Source organism: Podarcis erhardii (genome assembly GCF_964252035.2).
Source record: "Podarcis erhardii genome assembly, chromosome: 3".
Classification (NCBI taxonomy): domain Eukaryota; kingdom Metazoa; phylum Chordata; class Lepidosauria; order Squamata; family Lacertidae; genus Podarcis; species Podarcis erhardii.
Window position 1 is genome coordinate 87,777,987 of NC_138507.1, and position 22,965 is coordinate 87,800,951.

The following is a 22,965-nucleotide window of genomic DNA, read 5'->3' on the forward strand; positions in this document are numbered from 1 at the left end:
TGACTGGTGCTGGATTACATCTGGTTTTCAGATTCTTTAACTTTGGAATGCTAAAATGAACTGCGTGCTTCAAATATTATTGTGCCATGTTCTTAAGAACATAGGAAAAGTCTTGCTGGGTCAGACCAAAGGCCTATTTAGTCCAGAATCTGTTTTCCACAGTGGCTAGCCAAATATCTCTGGGAAGCCCAAAAGCAGGAAATGAGGACAATAGCCCTTGCCTGCTTTTGTTCTCCAGCTACTGGTACTCACTGACATAGTGCCTCTGAACCCAGAAATAAGGTACAGCCATCATAAGCAGTAGCCAGCAATAACCTTGTTTTCCATTTGTTTGTCTAATTTCCTTATAAAGGTCTCTAAATTAGTAGCTTTCACCAAGTCTTGTGGCAGCAAATTCCCCAAAAAATCTTGTGACAGGAAATTTCATAAATTTACTATGCATGTACTGTTAATTTCCTTGCAGTCCAACAGCTGAGTTGTCACTCTGTCATCTCCAATTTTGAAAAATGGCACAAGAAACAGGGGCTCATAAAACCCTAACTGCCTATAGGGTTTCTCTCCCAACATACATGGAACTTACTGTAGGTTTACAGAAGCAGAATTTCCTCTGTCCCAGAATTTAAAGTCTGTTTTTTAACAGTGTCCTGCAGCTTAGTTTTCCAAGTTGGGAAGACACATAATGGCTGCTGTACCAGTGTGGTATCATGACTGTGCTGTAAGCCGGCACTGCATGGCATTATGAACTGCCCAAGATATCTTGACGATGCCTCAGTGTGAGTCAGCATACATCAATAGCTGGCTTCCTTGCCAGATGTAGCATAGTGGTACTAGCAGACAATGAAGAATGAAGCAGAGAAAGGGTGAGACAGGGCAGTGATTCACTTACAAAACTTCTTAATAGATCATCCAGGTGCCCCTCAGCCAGCCATTTAAGTGTGCACGCACTAATACCCAGCACAAAAGCTCTTACAATGCGAGTTCTACCATCAGGCAGCATAGAAGGCTGCACATGCCCATTGGCCAGGCCCTGGATGGAAGGCAAATTGCATTCTTAAAGTTACTCATATCTGCAGCCTTGGAGTATAAGGCAAATATGTAAGGTATGTTTGTGTGATACTTCTTTGGTATTTACTATGATGTGTTGTCATTAAGATGTGTATGCGTATGTGTAAGATCAGTGTTGTGTGATCTCCACAATCAGGACATAGCTGACTTCCTATGGCAAGCATAAGGTTGTTTCTCTATATTTTGTTTTATGCCACGTTCTCCATGATAGCCATTTTGTAGTATGCTCCATGACAGCCATATTGTGACTGGCACCCCTAGCCTTCTCCCCAAATTTGAAATGTGTCCTCTGGTCCCAAAAGGTAATGCCTGACATAGAGGAATGTGTCACCACCAGTGCTTTTTTTTCAGGGGGTATTCAAGGGTACACAGTACTGACACCTCTTTTTGTTGTTAAAATGTGTGGCACTTACTGTAACAACTTCATGGTGAGTACTGGCACCTATTTTTCTAGAAAAAAAGCACTGGTCACCACAAATCGATAAGTCCCTGTAATTCTTCTGGATTGTCTTGTTCTGATAAATTTACTTCCATATCATGAAATGGAGTTATAACCATGTCAAATATTAAAAGTGCTGCATCCATGGTGATATAATGAGAGTGACTATTTATAAATACAGGCAAAAGATACATGACTATATGACTGTCTAATCCCATTGTGGCACTTATTAAGACTACTTTCCATCCAGTCATTCCATACAAAATCATAACATGCCTAGTGCTACACCACCTCAGGAGCTGATAAACAATTGGCACACACACCCTCACATAGTGAAGACTAGTGCTCATAAATCACAGCAAACTGTTGAAAACTAACTTTTTGCCCCATGTTGATAAATGCCATCTCTCCTCACTTGCATGCATAGAAACAAAATATTCACTGTGCAAAACTGGCATGGGAAAATGGACCACAGTAGTGGAGGACTTTGGGCTCTCACATATCAGTGGCACCCTGTGTGACACTAAAATTTGTACCCTCTGCCTCCTAAGCTCTGTTCTACATTGTTATTGTGATGTCCTCTGTGGTGCCAGCACCCAGTGTGGCTAAACCAGTTGCACTACCCTAAAGCTGCCTCTCACCACAGAGTAGTTTTGCCACAATGAAAAGTCACACAAGAATAAGGCCTTAATGCTGGAGGTCCCTACCGACCCCTTCAGCTTAATAGTTAGAGACAAGGTACTCAGTGAACTTCCAATTCTGTGTTGGAGAGTGGGGTTTCATAAAAGCACTTAGAAGCCCAATAGTCCCCCCCCCCAAAAAACCCCTCTGAAGCTTTTTAGGGATAAAAAGAAGGACCTAAAGGGACTTTCCCCCAGATGACAGGAATGATCAAAGAGAGGGCATGACAGAGTTGCAAAGGAGGAGGGAAGTGGGTGTAAACACCGAATCAATATCTGGGGGTCTGTCACATAGTAGCATCAAAGAAGGAATCTTTGCTTACTTCCTTACTTTCCAAATTTGGAAACCTTAAAGCAATAACCCTGCCTCTAGGCCAACATTTCTGTTCATAGACTTTGAAGCTGACATTTGTTTTTGTTCAAGTTCTTTTTCTTTTTTCTTCACTGTGTCCCAAGATGACTCAAAGGCAGACGACATATTCCTTAGTCACTGAAGCCTTTCCAAGACCATTTGAATCAGGTGTTGGTCACATTTTGAGCCCCACTGTTTCCTATATTATTTAACGGCCTTTTGTGGATTTTCTTTTCTTTCAATAGTAAACTCTTTCCCCTCAGTTATCATGCCTGTATCTCCTATTCCAACCCCCCCCCCTTTTCATTTTGCTTGGAAAGAAGGGGGAAAATGCTTTTAGTCATGTGATGACTGCTTTTATAGCCCTCAAGCTCCTGACAGGGTAAAATTTACACAAAACCTAATGAGGGAAGCTATTAGCCTCTTTGAGGCCCATCATCAGATACAATTTCTTTTTTAAGACTTGGGCTGAGGGCACATCCCCAACACATGTAATTAATTAAACAGATACACACACTTGCTGTTCCCTTCACAGGCAATCTGCAGAAACAGAAGTGGGGCAGCAACCAAAGGTCTATATGAAGTATAAACAAAGAGGCAAGACTTAAATATTTAAGTTACAGAGCAGCAGGCGGAGGAGGCCTGAGGCCCAAATTCATACCTCCTAAGAAAAACCGATGGTCATGCTCCAACGGTTGCCCTCAGGGGCAAGGTTCCCAGTAGGCATAAGCTTCTCACCAAAGGACTCGCCAGGCTTGCTGGTGCAATGCAGTACACACAAGCCAAGCTCAAGCACAGGGAATCAGTCTAGGGCAAATACGATCCAGGCGCAATATGAGGAAACAGTCCGAGGTCGGCATCATAGAGAGTTCAGCAAACTACAGCACAGCCAGGAAGAGAAACCAAACAAGAAGGCAGAAACTTGTGCTGTTGCCAGCAACCAGGAGGCTCATGAGGGAGATTTTATATAGGCCGGCCTCCTGGACCACACACTGACCATAGATCTTGGTTGTAAATGGGATTCAGGGATTGTTTACTTGCAAGCAGACTCTTTGCTCCCAAATGGACTTTGTCATGAGTAGCACAACAACCCCTGGATCTGTACACACAGGCTATGCAGCCACTCTGCAGGTCTCCTTCATTGGAGGTTTTGAAGTCCAAAGAGGTTTTTAAGGTGGGATAGACACCTGTCATGGCTACTTTAGCTGAGATACCTGCATTGCAGGGGTTTGGACTAGATGACCCAACTCTATGAGTCTTATGTGAGGTGGGGAATTCTGCCTGCTTGTTTGGTTGAAAGTTGCTTTGGGTTGCCCTGGGCAAGATAAAGTGACTAACAAATTAATAATAATGACACCCAACTGTGACAATAGGGTTTGCTGGCAGTTCACTTTGGGCAGAGAAAGTAGACGGAGCAGCCCTGCTCTTAGGCAAAATGAGGCATCTCCCTTAGGTGGCAAACCCTGGGAGACAAGGAGTGGCAGCAGGGATTGATCTGTGTGTGCTACATGGTCCTGCCTTGCATGCCCCAGGCCACCCTACTAACCTCAGATGTAGTAAAGGGTGTTGTCCTACCACGGGTGTTGGGGGTAGAATTAAGCTCCAATCCAAGCTGCGGTCCAGGAATCAGCATGTTTTTACATGAGTAGAATGTGTCCTTTTATTTAAAATGCATCTCTGCGTTATTTGTGGGGCCTGCCTGGTGTTTTTATATGAGCAGTATGTGTGCTTTTATTTAAAATGCATCTCTGGGTTATTTGTGGGGCATAGGAATTGGTTCATTCACCCCTCCCCAAAAGAAATATAGTCTGGCCCACCACATGGTCTCAGGGACAGTGGACCGGCCCACAGCTGAAAAAGGTTGCTGACCCCTGGGTTAAAGACATAAGAATAGCCCAAGGATTCACTTAGTCTGGTGTTCTTTCTGCACAGTGGTCAGCCCGAGGCCTATGGGAAGCTCAGAAGCCATGAGTGCAATAACACAGCCCACCGAAACCAATGAGCTATACAAGGACACAAAGTCAATATGTTGTCCCTTTAAACTCCTAAATAAGTATAAAGCTTTTGGACATCCAGGAAAAGGCTTGGAAGGTGTTTCGGTTTTTTGTTTGTTTTGTCCACCCTGAACTTCTTCTGTAGAAATGAAAGCAATAAGAAAACGTTATTACCTGACCCTCCCAAAGGCATTTGGTTCCAGCTCAGGCTGAATTTTGCACTATGCCTCTCATCTGTTTTTAGTTTATTCAAGCACCTTCCTCCATCTCAAAAAAGTTGTCCGTAACCGTTTGTGTCAACTTCTCTGTGGCCAAACACAGAGTGTGCAGGCCCTATCCTTTAAAATCCTTGGAATTTACATAACCCTCAATTGTAGCAATGTGAAATGTGGCTCTGGTTACAATAACAAGGGTTTAGGGAATGCGGAGAGAGATTTTTTAACTGCAAAAGCACAAAAGCAAAACAAAACAAAACCCCGCATACTGTTTTCATTTTCAATAGCCACGTGAGGACCGTCCTCTGGTCTTCAGCTATAAATAAACCACTGCTGTCATAGGAAGATGGAAAACAATTCACATTACTCTTTATCCCATTTTTCTTAAAGGTTACTTTTGCCCCCCGCTTTCCTTCATAAAGTAAAAGTGAGAGCTCATAAAGCAAATGGTGCCCATGCAGAAAAGGGTAAGGAAATAATTGTGACATTGGTTATTCCTTCTCCAGACAAATGCTGTTAAGTGCAGTGTTTGTGGTGTACAAACAATGCACTTCTAGATTTTGTGTTAGAACAAGGAAGGAAAGCAGCTTCTAAAGTTTGGCTAATAAAGCAAATGTTTGCAGTACTTTGCTATAATTCTCTGCTCCTCCCCAGTTTACAGTTGATCCAGACTAGCATTAGAGCTACTTTCTCCAACCTAGTGCCTCCCAGAGGTTTTAGAGTGCAATTGCCTTTAGCCCCAGCCACATAGGCCAATGATGATGGGAATTTGAGTCCTAAACACCTGGAGGGCACCAGGTTGAGGAAGGATGCACTGGAGCATCTAATCCAGGAGCAGGCAGATGTCAGGCTTGCAGGATCTACTTTCTGTTTAAGTAAAACCCCTGATCCGATGGCCACAGACTGATGCAAAATATATTCATTTAGTATTAAAGAATTCTAAGCCCATCAATACCAGTACTGAATGGAGTTTGTTGTCCTTCCACAGAAAAATCCACTCCTGGTTATCCCAAAACATTCTTCACTTCAGTGGTATAATTTAGGGAAGACAGAGCTCATTGTGCTGTTTCTGCTGTTGAACAATTGGGAGTCATAAATCCTTGCCCATCAATGGCAAAACACTCTGGCCTCTGTCATAAAGGTTTATGCATCCCTTTTTTAAGGCCCATTACAAAGTTTCAATATGGCCTCCTTCCCTCAAAGATACCTCAGTCGCATCCCATACATAGAATCTCAAGAGTCGCGAAAAAACGGTATCAATTTAAATTCTGAAATTACATTTTCTGCATGTCTGAAAAGAGATTGTGGCCAACATCCTTCTCCCTTTTGCTATTTTTGTTTAATATATCACCCAACCTGAAGAACAACCCCATAAACCTAGCTAACTGTTTTGTAACTTTTCAGCTGGTTCTAATAAAGGCTTTATCCTGTCAGTATTTTGACAAGATAATAAAAAATGGGGCTATTTTAAAAACTCAAAATTATTGGTTCTTGTTTGTTATGTTTCATACAAGCAAATTGCTCTCATAATCTTTTTTTAAATCCACCCCCATGACCATAAAGAAAACAATAACAATCTTTATATATATAAAATCTTTTGAGTGTTGTTGTTTTTGTTCTAATGGATCAACATGACTTCAAACATTTTATAAATAGACCAGTTCACTTTAAAGCTTTGCGTTTTTATGGTGTTTCTCATTGCAAATTCATAAATTGTTTCCCCGAAGCCAGTTTTTCTTTCAGGGTCACAACAAGCAAAATAGCTAGATAGTATAAGCATTCTTTGCTCTCTAGCAAAATGCATGCAGTTTTTGATGACTGTAGGCTGTAAATCCTACCAGCAGCACTACTGGCTCCCACTGTCCCTGAGATCAATGACCCTGATTGTTCTGGTAACGTTGCCCCTCCTCCCAGCTGGCCTTCTTTTCTGTCCCTGCATTTGGAACACTGGGACTGATAGGTCTTGAGAGAACCTGTCACATAAGGATGCTGGATTAGATGGACCATTGACCTGATCCAGCAGACACTTATTATATTCTTATCTCTGTCCTCCGCCATTCCCCCCCCACTCCACTTTTTCATTTTTTAAGTTCTTATAGAATCAGAGAATTGTAGAGTTGGAAGTTTTTTGTAAGCCCAATGGCAACCTCCCCGTCCCCCTCTCTATTGATGTGAGCCACGTTGAGAGAAAATCATTGAGCTGAAATATGGTAAGCAAATCTTTCCTGGCAACCTGGAGCTGCGGCATAGAACATTTGCATTACATGCAGAAGGTCCCAGATTCAATCTCTGACAGACCATGGGAGACTGGAAAATCACACTGCCAATCTGTGTGGACAGTATGGAGCTTGATGTCCAATGGTCTGACTCAGTATAAGGCAGCTTTACTGTGTCGTTACCCCTTCATTCTGAAATTAAAATATATTTATTTAATTTTACAAAAAAAGAATGAATTTCAAAACCACAAAGCCAATCACAAATATACATCAGAATACAAAAAACAAATTAAAAATAAAAACTCCAATTTTTAAATTCATGTTTACATAGCAATCTTTCTTGACTTCCTCCCGCCTCCCTTTTCTGTGTTCCTCTTTGTCCAATCAGATACAGCAAATCCTTACCCTCTTTCAAAACTCATTTCTAATTATTAAAATTACCTCTATTATGTCTCCGATCTTTCCTCCTTATGTTTGAACACCTTTAACATATTGTTTACTTTTGACATAATATAACTTTAATCTTTCACCCTTTTTCTATTACATTTTTGCATACTTTTTAACACTGTAACCCTAATGCCATATTATTTTTATATCCAACATCATTTTAACATTCATAAACTTTGCAGTGTTTCTGCAGATAGTTCTTAAACTTCTTCCAGTCCTCTTCCACCGCTTCTTCTCCCAGGTCTCGAATTCTGCCAGTCATTTCTGCCAATTCCATGTAGTCTATTACTTGGATCTGCCATTCTTCCAAGGTGGGCAAATCTTGCGTCTTCCAGTACTTTGTGATGAGTATTCTTGCTGCTGTTGTCGCATACATAAAAAACGTTCTATCTTTCTTTAACACCAATTGGCCGACTATGCCCAAGAGAAAAGCCTCTGGTTTCTTAGGGAAGGTATATTTAAATACCTTTTTCATTCTGTACCCTCATTCTGTTGAATGGCTCTAGACTAACTCAGTCAAAAGACAGTTGTTCTTAAAGAGTAATGTGAAGCCAATTGTTTTAAAAGGAATTACTCAGTCTATTCGAGTCTGAAAAGAAAAAAAGGAGGAGGACGAATGTGTAGGATGCAGTTCAGTTTTATTTAAAAGTATAAAAACCTTTTACAACAGTGTGAGGGTTAATAGCAAGTGTATTAAGGGCTATCCCAACTAACATTATGTTTGAGATGACCACAATGCTTGTAAGTGGACAAACTTGTCTGACTTCTGCAGATCATCACGGCTACACGTCAAAGTTCTTCCAGAGAACAATGCCTTGTCTTAGATGCTATTTAGTTTTGTTTGTCTTTTCATTCTGCTCACTTTACAAAGCTAACTGCTATGGGGGGAAAACACCACTGGAAAGAGTTACCACACATGTGCAGAGGGGATGATAAAGAGACTAATGCTGTTTTACATCCGTGGTTTAAAAGAGAAGAAAGCAGAGGGTTAGATTACTCAGATGTTCAAGTGCTGCTGTCATCAGATGGCATAAAGGAACAGTGTTGGATTCTGATATCACAACATACACCAAGGACGGTCTGTGGAAATCAGTAGCTTTCCTTGAGAACCTAACGACATAGTATTATATTACATGCATATCCCACCTTTCTCCAAGGAGCTGAAGGTGGATGCATGGTTTTATTGCCTCTCCCCATTTGTCCCCTGGGGAATATTGTGCTAAGAGGCTGGCCCCAGGGACACCCGTTGAGCTTCAGGGCTCCATGGTGATAATGAACCCTGTTCTCCCAGCTCCTAGTCCAACATTCTAAATAGTATTCACACGCTCAGGCTATTTTCCAAATTCAGGTATGTCTGTGTAGGATTTCATACAGCCACTAGCAAGACTTCTCCCAAGCAATGATAGAAGACATGTCGCTCATTTTATAAAGCAGAAGAGAGAAGAATCAAATTCTATTGAGCAAAATTTTAAACAGAGCCCATGTATGAACAATCCTAGATATACAGAAAAACGGTGTTTACTAGATGATTTGGTAAATGCTTTTGCAAACATGATGCTTATTTTAGTACTTAAAGGGAAGTTGAACTATTGCGAAACACCAGCCTTTTGTTTTATGATAGCTTCATGAACATTTGATTAATTATGGAATATGTGAAGAAATGCACATGGGAACGGATTCCTATTGACTTTTCCCATGGTGAACTGAAAAGCCCTGGACCCAAGGAGGAGGTCACCGTGGGGAGTTTATTTCATGACAGCAATCCAGTTGGGGAATGTCTCCCAGCAGAGTTGTTTGGGTTTCTTTTCAAAATAGAAATAGTTCATTAGAAGTAAATGATTTGTAGCACTGATTCTGGAGGAACAGACGTTACACAATCTGTCCAAAATTTTACTGTGGTTAATCACAAGGACAGAACCATAAAGCAAAGAGCATTGCCAGTTGGTGTTTGGAAAGTGGTCAACAAGAGTATTTGCAGAACCGGATCTGAAGGAGTGGCTAGATAAGACTTGGACAAGGAAGATGGCGGCTGGATTTTACTTTAAGCCAAGCAGTGGGATTGTGTCCTCCAATAGACCTATAGCATAGTTATAGCGGGTGGGCAGGCAAGGCCATGTGGCATACACAATTCTAACCTCCAACAGAAAGGTGTGGCAAGGAGGCTCAGGAGAAATTCCTTTGGTGAAGACTGCCATCATTGTGCCCCTAGCAACTGCTGTCAGAGACAATTGCCTCATTCTGCCTAATAATAGAGGAGGTAACCACTAACCATGATGTCCATGCTTTGTCAGAGGCAGTATGGCTCTGAATACAAATTGCTGGGAATCACAGGTGGGTAGAATTCTACTGCACTCTGGTCCTGCTTTCAGGATTCCCACAGGCATCTGATTGGTCAATTTGAGAAGAGGATGCTGCTCTAGATGGGACATTGACCTGACACAGCAGGTTCATCTCATATTCTTAAGTTCTTGTAAGTCGCAAAACATATCAAACGCCGAACAGTTGTCTTAATTTGGGGCCTCATTTGAGCTAGAAGCCGAGGACAAATGGCCCTTGATTGGCCTTCTTCATATCCACAAGCACATTGTATGAAAATATACAAACAACCTTTGCACTGCTGTATACCATGTGTGTCAATTTCTCCAACAGATCATCTCAAGTGTCATAAAAGCTTCGGTCACTCGCTGATGGGCATTGCCCACCATCATGCCTTCGATATCTGAATGCATAAGGACCTAACCAGAGGGAGAGAAGAGAAGGAAACAAGGACTCTTCCCATCACACAGGTTAGTACTGAGAAGGATCATGCAGACCTGAGTTGGGGAGCCTGTGGCCCTCCAGATATTGTTGGACTTTGTCTCTACCAATGGCACTACTGACTGAGACTCATGGGAGTGGGAGGGCCTTACAGATTTTCCATCCATTTTTGTAGGCATTAATGGTGATGGCAAGTTGTGTGAATACTTTCAAAAGTATTTATTCTGTTAAAACTGTTGTGTTTTTATCTGGGCTGGAGACCTCCTGACTCACCACATAAGGAAAAATCATTACTGGTAGGCTTGACTCTGGATTTACAACATTAAAAAAAAACAAAAAAGCAACCATACAGGATAAAGACAAGGTGTCAGAAATATGAGTCAATGCTATTTCCTTACCTCTTTGCACATTGCTGGGGATATGGGCTAAAAATAGATGGATATATAGTAATATCATAATTTCTTGCAAAAGGGGAAGGGATGACACCCAACCTGAGATGAATACAGAAATAAGCTGTGTCCAGGGAAGCAATCCATTACATGTTCACATTCAGTGAACATTTCAATCTGGGGAAAAGATTAGGAAGACGAGATATGGAGGAAATTACGGGTTTATGAGAATTTCCACATATCATATGACGTGTTAATGACTATATACAGCAGATGGAGAAGCTGCAGTCCTCCAGGTGCTTTGGACTACAACTCCCATCATCCCTGGTCATGCTGGCTGGGGCTGATGGGAGTTGGAGCCCAACAACATTGGGAGCACTGCAGGGTCCTCACAGGACCACAGGAAGCTGCCTTGCACTCAGACCATTGGTCCATCTAACTTGGTATGGTCTACACTGACTGGCTCTCCAGGGTTTCAGGTAGGAGTCTCGCCCAACCCTATCTGGAGATGCCAGAGATTGAACCTGGGACCTTCTGCATGCAAGGCAGATGCTCTTGAGTTACAGCCCTTTCCTCATCCCTGTTATATATATTCCAAGAAAGAAATGTATAAAGAGAGTTGCTCCCTTTACGCAAAGGCTGTGTACTCTCATGCAATGGCCATTCATTTCAGTGGGGAGTTTTCTGGATGGGTGAGCTCATGTTTAAGATCACCACCAGCCTCTTGCTCAGATCTGTGCTGCTTATATACCGTACTATTAAATGTTTGGGGGAGGGCAGGGGGAAGCAACCACTACCCCTCCTGCTTTGTCTTCCCACCTGTCCTGATGCACATTATCCTTCTTGGGCAGAGTCCAGTGGAGGATGGGGAAAGGACTTGTAGGTGCTGCCTTCTGTCTCAGTGCCTCAGATGCTGTTAAGTTAAAGGCAGTCCTTCTTAGCTTCATAATAAAAATATAATAATAATAATTTATTATTTATACCCCGCCCATCTGGCTGGGTTTCCCCAGCCACTCTGGGTGGCTACCAATTCTTCTATTTTCATCTATTAAGGACATCTATTATGGACAGGGTCTTGAACAATAGGGACAGCAAGAAGGGGAGAATATTCCCACAGTACTTTGGATGTTATAATCTACTAGTAGGACCCACAACAACAACAACAACAACAACAACAACAACAACAACAACAATTTTATTATTTATATGCTGCCCCAGTCATTCTGAGCAGCTCCCAACAGAATATTAAAAACACAATAAAACATCAAACATTAAAAACTTCCCTAAACAGGGCTGCCTTCAGATTTTTTCTAAAAGTCAGGTAGTTGTTTATTTCCTTGACATCTGATGGGAAGGCATTGCACAGGGCAGGCACCACTACCGATAAGGTCCTGTGCCTTGTTCCTTGTAAACTCACTTCTCACAGTGAGGGAACCGCCAGAAGGCCCCTGGCGCTGGACCTCAGTGTCTGAGCTGAATGATGAGGGTGGAGATGCTTCTTTAGGTATAATGGGCCAAGGCCGTTTAACTGATGTTCCTTTTTTCATATGTCAATGATGCTTTCAAACTGTCACAATTTTGGAGGGGGGGGTGCGCGCACAATTCAATAACATACCAGTAAATTCAGGTTGTGCAATTATAGTTGACTGGGGGACCACCAGTAACCAAAAGATCAGACCTTTTGCTATAAGAAAATTGATGGGAAGACACACAGGAAAGTGTTGGATCACACTTCTTTCGACATAGTGCCACCTAACTTTTCAGCAAAAGAATCATAAAAATACTCATGGAGTTTTAGCTTTTTCTCTGTTGATGCTGGTTTTACTGTCTGTGTTATTTATTGCTGGTTGTAAGTTGCAACTAATAAGTTTGATAAATAAAAAATAAATAAATCAGGATGTGTGCTCATTAAATAGCCAGCATCATCTAATCTTCCTGCAAATAAATCAAGATGAATACAGGTCATTTGGCACTGCCCTAAGTTTATTTCATATGAGTTTAGGAAGCATATATGGTAAAGGGTCTAGAAACGAAGCCTTATGAGGAGCGCTTGAAGGAGTTGGGTATACTTAGCCTGGAAAAGAGGTGACTGAGAGGAGATATGATAGCCATCTTCATATATCCAAAGGGCTGTCGTGTGGAAGATGGAGCAAGCTTGTTTTCTGCTGCTCCAGAGGGTAGGACCCAAACCAATGGATTCAAACAAATTCAGATGACAAGAAAGGAAATTCTACCTCAACGTTAAGAATAACTTTCTGACAGTAAGAGCTTTTTCGGCAATGGAATGGATTCAGAAGGTGGTGGACTCTCCTTCAATGGAGGTTTTTGCAGAGGCTGGATGGGCATCTGTCAGGGATTCCTGATTTGCAGGGGCTGGACTAGATGACTCACTCAACCCAGAATTCTGAAATTTTGATTCTATGAAAGGCAGAACTATATATTATCTTAGCTGCCCATTGAGATATATATATATATATATATATATATATATATATATATATATACACATATATATATATATATATGAATGATAACTAACTAACTAACAAGTAATAAACATATTTCCTAAACATGTCTGCAGTTAACATTAACGACACAGGGAGTGTTTGTAGGGGAAACTGACAAGTATGTGTTTGGGTGTGTGTGTTGGTGGTATTATTTCTTCTGGTGCTAGCTAATTGTTCCCTGAAAATGTTTCCCTGAACTGTTTTTCCTAACACCAGCTTCTTCTAAAGGAGAAAAATTGTTTTAAAAAAGAAAAAGAAAAACAGAAGGAAGGAAGGCAAATAAGTGGGAGAAGCCCCCTTACGAGCCTGCCTATTTCCCCTTTGAAATGTTCTCAGTACTTTCAGAGGGGGGCCACAGAAACTCACATTTCCCTACTAACAGGTAGTTCTGCTCTCCCCCCCCCCCAGCATTCCATGTTTTAAAAGCAGGCAAACATGTTTTCTTTAGACCTCTGTCAACTCCCTGGAAATCTTAACTGTAGGGGAATTCCTGTAAGTAAAGCCACATGCTAGCTAGGACCGTTTTCTCTACAATAGGATGGCAGGTATTTTCCGGGAAAACCGGAGTGGGATACAAATGGTTTTGGAGCCAAAACAAAACAATGGTCTGTGAAGTACAAGGCATGAATCAGGGTTAGCAGCCCACAATCTGCTATATAAAGACTTTGGGTAACAAGATAATTTATAAGTAAAGGTAGCAGTGTTGGCCTACAGGGGGTGGGAAATGTTTCTTTTCCCATTCACGCCTTGTTGAATTTTGGAACTTTCATGGCACCTATCCAAAGCACATTTGAATGTCTGATACCTTCTCCCTCTCTTCGTCTCAAAAGTCAGTGTGGGAGAGAGAGAGAGCCAGCAAGGTGCAGTGATTTTAGTATTGGATTAAGACCAGAGTGTTGGTATTGGATACCAGAGTTCAAATCACCACTCAGCCATGAAGCTCACTGGGTGACCCTGGTCCAGTCCCTGCTTCTTAGCCTAACCTACCTCACAGGGTTGTTGCGAGGATTAAATTGGGGCGGGGGGAGAAGCGTGCATGCCGCCTCAAGCTTCTTGCAGGGTCTTTGCTCCCGCCCTCTTTTCTACGGCTTTGTTTGCCACCTAGCCTGATGAAGAGTTCTGCAGAACATGAAAGCTTGCACACTATGAGAAGACCCTTGTTGGATCAGGTGAATGGCCCACTTAGCCGAACATCCTGTTCTCACAGTGGTCACTCAGATGCTTATGGGAAACCTGCAAGAGGGACCTGACGGTGGTCGCAATCTTCCCATTTGTGATTTCCGGCAATTGGCAATCACAGGATACCTGCCTTTGAGAGCTGAGGTGTAGAACACTGTTATTGACCTAATAATGGTATTATTTGGAGGGAAAATTAAATCTCCCTCCCTTCTGGTTTCCACATTTAGGGTTTCACTCTCCTCCACACCTCCTCTTCCATTGGGCCTGTATAAATGCTTTTTATAGTGGGAAAAAATAATTTTAAAAAGAATCACGTTACGAACGTGTAATTTATTTGCCTACATTACTGGGTGCCTAAGATGACACACAAAGCGTATGTACGGCCCCAAAGGACAACGGTTCCTCCATCCTCATCAGCTCTTACTTTTGAGATGGTTCCTTTCAGTCTTACTTTGGTTTCCACTGTCAACTTCAGAAATGTGGAGAGTTGAGAGAAGAAACTCGCTAAATGAAAACAGATCTACTGGAAATAAGCACAAACTGATTGGGAAAGAGGAAGCAGGACTGAGCCAGGATTGGAAGTGGAATTGCTCGCTGAATCCAGATTCCAGCAACATTGTGCAGTGATATTTTTTCTTCTTCTGTAATGTTCTGTGGTGTTGGGGGGAATTCTAGAATATGGAACATCCTTTGAAACAAAATGGGGAGGGGAAGCGGGTGTCTGGTGTTTCTAAGTAGAGAACAAAGAAAGCAAACAAACTGATCAGGTGTGATCAAGAGGGGGGGGGGAGCAAGCTAAGCACTTTAGAAAAGGGACATGATGTGCCTCCACATAGGATTTACGCCCTCCCGCCCCCATTTGTATTGGTAGGGTTGGGTTTGAATGTGATTCAGATCCCTGCTCAGCCATGAAGCTCGCTGGGTGGCCCTGGCAAATTGCAACCCTGCAGCACTATTATGAGGATAAGATGTGAGTTACTGTAAGCTGCTTTGAGCACTTGCTGGTAACACTGGCTATCAGCCGAATCAGCTGATGGATCCCAGAAATCTGAGCACAAAGATTGGCTCCAGATTCTCTAAGTGCCTAACGTCCCATACAGTCAGTTCAAGTCCACCATCTTTGAAACAGTTTGCTCTTTGGATTGGAATTTGCAGGTGCAGCTCATAACTGGGCATTGTAATGGAGTTTTCCCTCAGGAAAAAAACACATTTTATTTTGAAACGGATTGCTCTAATTAATTATGCCTACTTTGGTGCTATCCCGTCTGATTTTTTAAACAGAGATTTTAGAAGACATAATAGTGTATTTTCAACTCTTGATGAAGCATTTCTCAGTCATCCTGCCAGCACGTCCCGGACAATAGGGGATTATTGTCCCCATTTTGCAGATGAGGAAACTGAGACGAACAATAGTGACTCAACAGATTCACCAGGTGAACCAATGGCTGATGTGGGACATGATTCCAGGTCCCACAGTGAACATGCTGTGTACCAGCTGACAGTGTTTGCCAGGCATAGCTCTCAAGTCAAATTTCTTTGACATCAGAAGTCACCCCATCCCTTCAGAGCAGGGATGCAGCCACAGTGTGTCAGATGTAAGAGACACTTATGCCTTGTAATAACAATGTGTTGGCTATTGCTCACAGTTCAGTTCCCCCATCAACACAACATGGTGCTTAAGCCCTTTGTCAGAGGGAGCAGGCAGCCTGCCACAGAAACTCCATCTACAGTAGTTACCTTTGTCCTCAGTTTAACAATACTCAGATTCCTTTGTTTTGACAACTGATCTAACAAACGATTTAGACCAAAGGCTGATACAGAAGCTTTTGCAGAACACTTGGTGCAGAAAACAATTCCCTTTTATGGCATAATCTCGCTTTTGGAAATGTCCTGCTCTTGGGTTTTTGCACCCCTATTCTTCAAGCCAGATACATTTATATCCATCAGGTTCTTTGTGTGACCATTGCACTTCAAGGCACGCATGAGGGGATCGTTTCACTTCAAAGCATGAGTGAATATTTCTCTTTCTGAATCATAAAACCTGGCTTCCAAAGGAATCTTTGTAATGTTTTAAAAACTTGGTATTCTTTTGCAAAGGAACAGAACTATCACTAAATTTCTTATCTTCAAGCTACACGTACAGTACAATGTAGGAAGTACATTGTGGGTTGTTGTTATTTTTAAATAAAAGATCATTCCTTAATTCTCTTAATTCGCCCAGTGCTTTAGATATACGTAAGTGCTTATTTCCACATACTGTCCTGAAACACAGAGTACAGTTAAGTATTTCCAAATCTGGACTTTGATAACTGTGGCTTTTTTGTCTGTAGCTAAGGTCACAGCCGCACCACACATTTAAGACATCCCTCAAAGAATCCTGGGAGCTGTAGTTTAGCCCTCAGAGAACTATACTTCCCAGAACCATTAACAAACTTCCCTGATTCTTTGTTGGGGAAGCCATGTGCTTTAAATGTATGGCATGGATGTGATCTAAGTTTCTACATGTACCCAATACCTGATGTACCCAATGTTTCTACATGTACCCAATGTCCTGATCAGCGTTCAAGGGACTGAGTATCAATCAAAGTCCTACTCTTCCCATTCCAAATGGCAGCTGCCAAGCTCTATTGCTACAGAAGCCTCTCTCTCCATCTCTCTTCTGCCTCTAGCACTAACAAATGTCGTGTCGAATGTTTTATTTATTTATTTTTGTAAACTGCTTAGAGGGTCTATTTACAAGCAAGGGGCATATCCATTTTGTATAAATAAAATCTTTGTAGACACGTCCTGGGAGCACCAGAATCAACGCCAAGTTACCATGGTTGTTCAGTAGAGTAGAGAAAACAGTGCTGTATTGTGATTGGCCTGCATTGCCACTTATTTGGCCAATATGTACCTTTTCTGTGGTTAGTTGGGCATCTATTCTAGACCAGTGCCAGTCTGCCATCTGTTTCCTTTTGGTCTAGGGAGGCAATTTCTGCTGCTGGATGGGAAACTCTCTTTTTTGTGCAAGAGTCAACAGAATATTGCCTGGTGGGTAGCAAGATGATATTTTCTCCTGTTTCTTCTGGGTGAGAGAGACTCTGAGAATGGCATCTGAGAAGAGCAGGATTCTCACCCCTGCAGCCATTTCCCTGTTGGTGTTGCAGAAAGTGAGAAGGAAATTCTTTGGTCTCCTCTAGACTGTCAGTATTTTGCAAGAAGGATTCAACCACTTGCCAGAAATTAAATCGCTCTGTAGAAACAAATCCACTTAAAAACAAAGCAAGGTTGCTGGTTGGTTTTCATTTTGTTTTTTTTGCAACTAGGAAAGTGATGTGGAAATGATTGATGGGGAGATGTGTAAACTGTGCAAACAAATTGGGATGAATGCTCACTGTCATATTACCTCCCTACAAGCCAATCAGGATGCATCCTATACCTTTAAAGCACATTCAAAACTCTTTCCTTTTCTCAAGGTATCGTGGGTACTGTAGTTTGCTCCTCACAGAGTTACAATTCCTAGCAACCCTCAGCAAACTATAGTGCCCAGAATTCTTTGAGGGAAACAATGTGCTTTGAATGTGCTTTAAAGGTACAGGGTGTACACAGCCATAACCGAACCCCTGGGTAAGCATCGCACAAGGAAATCAGGATGAATGCTCAACAAACAGGAGGCTTTCAATCTTTAACTGGGCTCAGCTTCCAGGGTGGAGGCATGCATCCATGTGCTGTTGAGTGCTTGTGGAGAATGAGCCTTGAGGCCTTTCCCCTCCTGCAATGGCACAGAGAATAGCTGTGAGCTGAAGAGCAGGGAAGTATGGAATCTTCCAGTGGCCCTCTTTGGGCTTCTGGTTGTGCGAGAACCTTCTGGGATGAATTGTTTCCGTAGGATGGGAGAAGAAGAACCCAGCATCATAGAGTTGGAAGGGCTCCCATTTAGTCCAACCCTCTGCAATGCAGGAATCACAGCTATAGAATCCCTGACCATCCAAACTCTGTTTTGAAAACCTCCAATGAAGGAGAGTCCACCACCTTCTGAGGGGGACTGTTCCACTGTCAAACAGCTCTGTCAGAAAGTTCTTCCTAATGTTTAGGCCGAATCTCCTTTCTTGCAATTTGATTAAAAATTATTATTCATCAGTCACTTTTTTCCAAAAATGAAACTCAAAGCAACTTACACAAATGAACATTAAAAACAAATATAAAAAGAGGCTAGAACATCCTAAAATGCACAAATAATAGAAAAACAGATCTACACCACTAAAATTAAGATCCAAAGACGTGGGTGAATAAGAATGTTCTTGCCTAAAAATGCTACTGATGGTGCCAGGCGAGTCTCCCCGGAGAGAGCTTATCATAAAGTTGAGGAAGCTGTCTTACACTAATTCAGACTGCTGGTCCATCTGGGCTGGGGGTGGCTAATCTGTGGCTCTCCAGATGCTGGACACCAGCTCCTACCAGCCTCAGTTAGGAGGGCCAATAGCCAGGAATGATGGATGTTGTTGTTGAGCAACATCCAGACAAGTTCCCCATCCCTGATCTACAGAGACTGCTAGTGGCTTTCCAGAGTTTCTGGCAGGAAGCTTTCCCAGCACTGGAGATACTGGGGATTGAGCCTGGGAATCTTTTGCAGGGAAAGCATGCCTGTACCACTGAGCTCTGACCCTGCCCACTCTACCATTGTCACATATTTTGGAAGCAAATTCTATACCTGAGCTGTGCTCTGTGTGACAAAGCATTTCTATCTGTCTTGCCCTTAATCTTCATTTAGCATAATGACTGTGAGATCTTGACAAGGGGGCTATAAATCTGAAAGCTAGTAAGCCAACCAAATACATATAATATGAAGCAGGGTTGGAGTGGAGTATAGTCTTCTGATTCTTTCCTGTGCTTCATGCTAATGAATTAGCAGCTGCACTGAGACAATCCTCAAAGCCCCATGGCTACCTCTACCAACATGACTCTAACTCAGGGCATACAGAATATTGTCAGTGGTCCATTGAGAGATCACAAACGTGTGATTTGCAATAGTTTTTTTCCCCCCAAGAAGCAGAGAGAGAGAGAGAGAGAGAGAGAGAGAGAGAGAGAGAAGAGAGAGAGAACGAACCTCTGGCTTGTGGGTCTCACTAGGCCTCACCATTTTGGGCCAAAAGGTGCTTTCAGTCAAATTATGTCCACATGCCTACACTTGATGTCATCTACAATGTCAGCTGTGGGGCAGTTAAAGGTGCCTGCTATGTCCCTTCCCCAGTGCTTCCTAAACCTATCAGTTGACCTATTGGTCTTTGGACACTTTACACAACATTCTGACCGGCTGCACAAAGTTTGTGGGGAGTTCATTTAACACTATTTATCAAACAATCATTCGGATTTGTTTTCTTGGGTCAGAGCCATTGATCTCCCACACTACCCAGCGCCTTTCTGCATCACTTTCCTTACTGCGAAAAGATCTCTCCCCCCCCCCCCAACCACACACTCCCGACGTAGCTTTGTGGCACAAAAGTGCCAAGTCTGTTTTGAGTGCCCCACCTGCGCCGACCTCTGCATCCCACCAGCAGAATAGCAGCAGATCGGGAGGGCGTCCCTCAGATTAAGCACGCGCCGCCGCGGCAGCGCCCGAGCGCTTCTTCCCCTGCGCGCCCCGTCGGGGCTGTGGCCCCTTTAAGAGCGCGTAGCGCAGGAGCGCCTAGCTGAGCTTGCGGCGCTCGTAAAGCGGCCGCTGGCTGGACGAGGAAGCGGCGCCTGCTCTTTAGGCGAAGGCGAAGACGCCGCTGCAGCGCCAGCAGCAGCAGCCGCCCGCAGGCTCCGCCGCCCCTTTCCCTTGCCTGGTGCACTTGGGCGTCCAGGGGGCTTGGCTGGCGGACGCGGGATGGCCGCGCAGGAGCCCTGAGCTCAGCCGTTTGCGGTGAAAGCCAAGTCCGGAGATGAAAAAAAGCGCTGCTTGAGCTTCTGGGTAAGTCCAACCCAAGTGATCGTAGCTTTTTAGGGCGCTCTTTATTTTTAAAAAAACAGTCTCCGCAGGCTACATTTATGGTCTCTCCTGAGCAGAGCAGCTGCAAAAACACAAGGGAGAGAGCCGAGATGGGAAAGGAGAGCCTCTCGAGCGTTTGCAGCCCTTTTCTAAAATCAAAAAGCCCTTTCCCACGTTAGCTCTTGGGCGAAGGCAAGCCTGCCAGCCTGCTGGCAAAAAGCGGTGGATTAGAGGACAGGCAGAAGTCGGTGAGAAGAAGCCTTTTTGTTTCTATTTTTGCACGGAATAGGGAGATTATTAACAGTGCAATGCTGTGCATGTCTATTCTGAACTCATTGGGTACATGCAATATGACTTTCTTCCACGGGGTTTTCTTAAGGAGACTTGTCATTTATATTTTAGTGCAGAATTGCACGTCGAGCATTTTTTTCTTTCTTGAGGCGGCCGGAAATTGTATTGGGAAGAGGTCAATCTCTAAAATGAAAGCGAAGTGGGGGTTGTTTTGAAGTGCCTGCAGATTTCTGAGTCGCAATCGTCGCCTGTAATTGAAATGGGCAGAAGCGAAGGCGCTGGGCAGCCTCCCTGGGTACAGTTCCCGCGTGGGTCGGGTAGAGGGCGCTGCTGCGACGCCTGGCGATAATCCGCCGTAAAACATCCAGGGAAGTTGGTAAAACTCAGTTAAGTGAATAATTCAGTGGTGATAAGCTGGTAGAAAGGGAGTGGTGATTCATCAGGGCAGCGAGCACCGCAGTGCAGCATCGGGGAAGCAAACCCATTCATGATTTTGAGTAGAAGAGTAGAGTTAGTCACGTGACGTGTTTTAAGAATGAAGCTTTGGCCAATCGGAATTAAGAACATAGTATTAGGAATTCTTGACACACCTTCCTGAAAGTTCATCCCTTTGATGCCCATAGGTACTACGGAGGGATATGCAGAGCAGCTTAAAACTTTGTGTTCTGTTGTTGGCAGTGCAGTGATGCATCTGGCTGGATCCTGGTTAAGGAACAAATTTGTGGATCTCCCCAAATAAACATACATTGAAAGTAGCTGTGCTAATTTATTTGGGGTAGAGGATCCAAAAATAACACAAAGCTAATAGTCATATTTTTATTAGGACCAGCTGAACGTTTAAAAGTTATGAGTAATCTGTCAGGCCCCCAAACTCTTCTTCTGTCTGAATGTTATGCAAAAAACAAAATGGGGAGGAGGGGAGAGAACCCCCCCAAATAAATAATGGTGCTTTTTTTTGCCTGTTTTTGGGGTGGGTGTGTTAGCATCCAACCTTAAGAAGAGCTCAGAGGCAATTAAAAACACTTGCTCATTACTTTGTGACATTTTACTTCTAGTAAAGGGATTGTCCTCCTGTTACTTTTGGACATTGGGATGGTTCAATAAATGTTTCCTCAAAGGGTGTTGAGCTATGTATTCTGAACAGGAAGAGAAGCATGACAGGATGTGGTGTTGTCAGACATATGGTCCATTTCTACTGGCTATGTCAAACTGGATAGCAGTGGCTCTTGAGCTGATTTCTAATGCAGATGTGTGAGATTTCTTAACACAGAGACCTGTGTTCTTGCCCCGTAACTGTGCACCAACTATGGTCAAGTGCAGATGACAGTGAACTTGAAGCAAAAGAAACCTCACATTCATGTTCCTTGCTTTTTTGCTGATGTTGTAATGTTCCATGTCCTTGCTTTTCTTCGCTTTTGCATTACGTATAGTAATGCTCATTATTTTGACCCTAGCTCCTAAAGATGTACTTACTTGTGCATCCCATTGAAGACTCAGACAAAATGAACCTTTGAGATTTGTTCCTGTGGTGTTGATACTGTTGTTCTGCTGGCAGGAGAGGACAGCCTGAGTGACAGATTGTTTTAAAAATACAAGGTCATCAGCAGTTGATTGTATCTTTAGGATATATCTGAGACTAGCTGAGCTAGGCCATTATAAATGCACTATTACCCACCCCTTTTTTTGGGGGGGGGGCTAAACCCTGTAAATTTAAAGTTATAAAGCTGGGAGATAATTTACTGATTTACTGCTGACAACATGAGCTGGTTGCGTCTAATTCTTGGAAAAGCTGATGAAAACATGTTATGAAATCTGCTCATTCAGATCCTTGACATTTACAATTCATTGAGATTCCCCCACCCCCACCCTCAGCTTGCGTTTATGGGTACTGGCTGTTTTATTTATGTACATAAGAGTTGTGTGTGGGAAATTTAAGAAGATGCATGTGTTTTCAGACATACCCAGTCTTCTTAGAGGTATATCACGGTCATGTTTTTTCTTCATCTTTATTTCATACTTGTGTCTTAAAGACAGAGGAGGGAAAGTATTGTTGAAAATTGAGAGAGCGGTTTTGGAATCCTAAGAAGTTGATTAGGCTTGTAAGGGAGAGAAGATGTACTCTTGCTTCTGTCAGGTTTTTCAATTGATCCATAGTCAATAACACTTTCTTCAAGCTGGGATTCTTCTTGTATAGATTGCTTATATTCACTTTGGAATGGAAGCATCATTTTTTTGGTTCAAATTTTGTCATGCGGACCTGCAAAGGAAAAAAAGGTGCAGAGAGTTTTAGGTTCTAGGAGGGTATACCTACTGTGGCCAAGGAAGTGACAATACTATCCCTTCCTTTCTGATGGTCACCAAGTGTTCCTTCCAGGAATGAAGACGGCTTGGGCAGCGTTCAGTTGCATGGCAAATGTAGTTTGTATCCCAGGGCATAACATTACTTCACCAAATATCTGACTGACTGGGATGTGAAGCAAG

At 42.9% G+C, this 22,965-nt stretch overlaps 1 protein-coding gene across 6 annotated transcripts in view; it reads left to right on the top strand.

Moving 5' to 3' along the window:
- Positions 1–22,965, top strand: part of DAAM2 (dishevelled associated activator of morphogenesis 2) — a 220,789-nt gene that overhangs the window by 6,663 nt on the left and 191,161 nt on the right. For 4 of the 6 annotated variants that reach the window (XM_081854131.1, XM_081854136.1, XM_081854134.1 and 1 more), the window contains exon 2: positions 10,058–10,194. The exons of 1 other annotated variant lie outside the window; for it this stretch is intronic. The gene's annotated coding sequence lies outside the window, so the exon portion shown is untranslated. Of the gene's footprint in view, positions 1–10,057; positions 10,195–19,933; positions 20,176–22,965 lie in introns of those variants that run through there. One more of the 6 variants, XM_081854132.1, reaches the window with a different exon arrangement.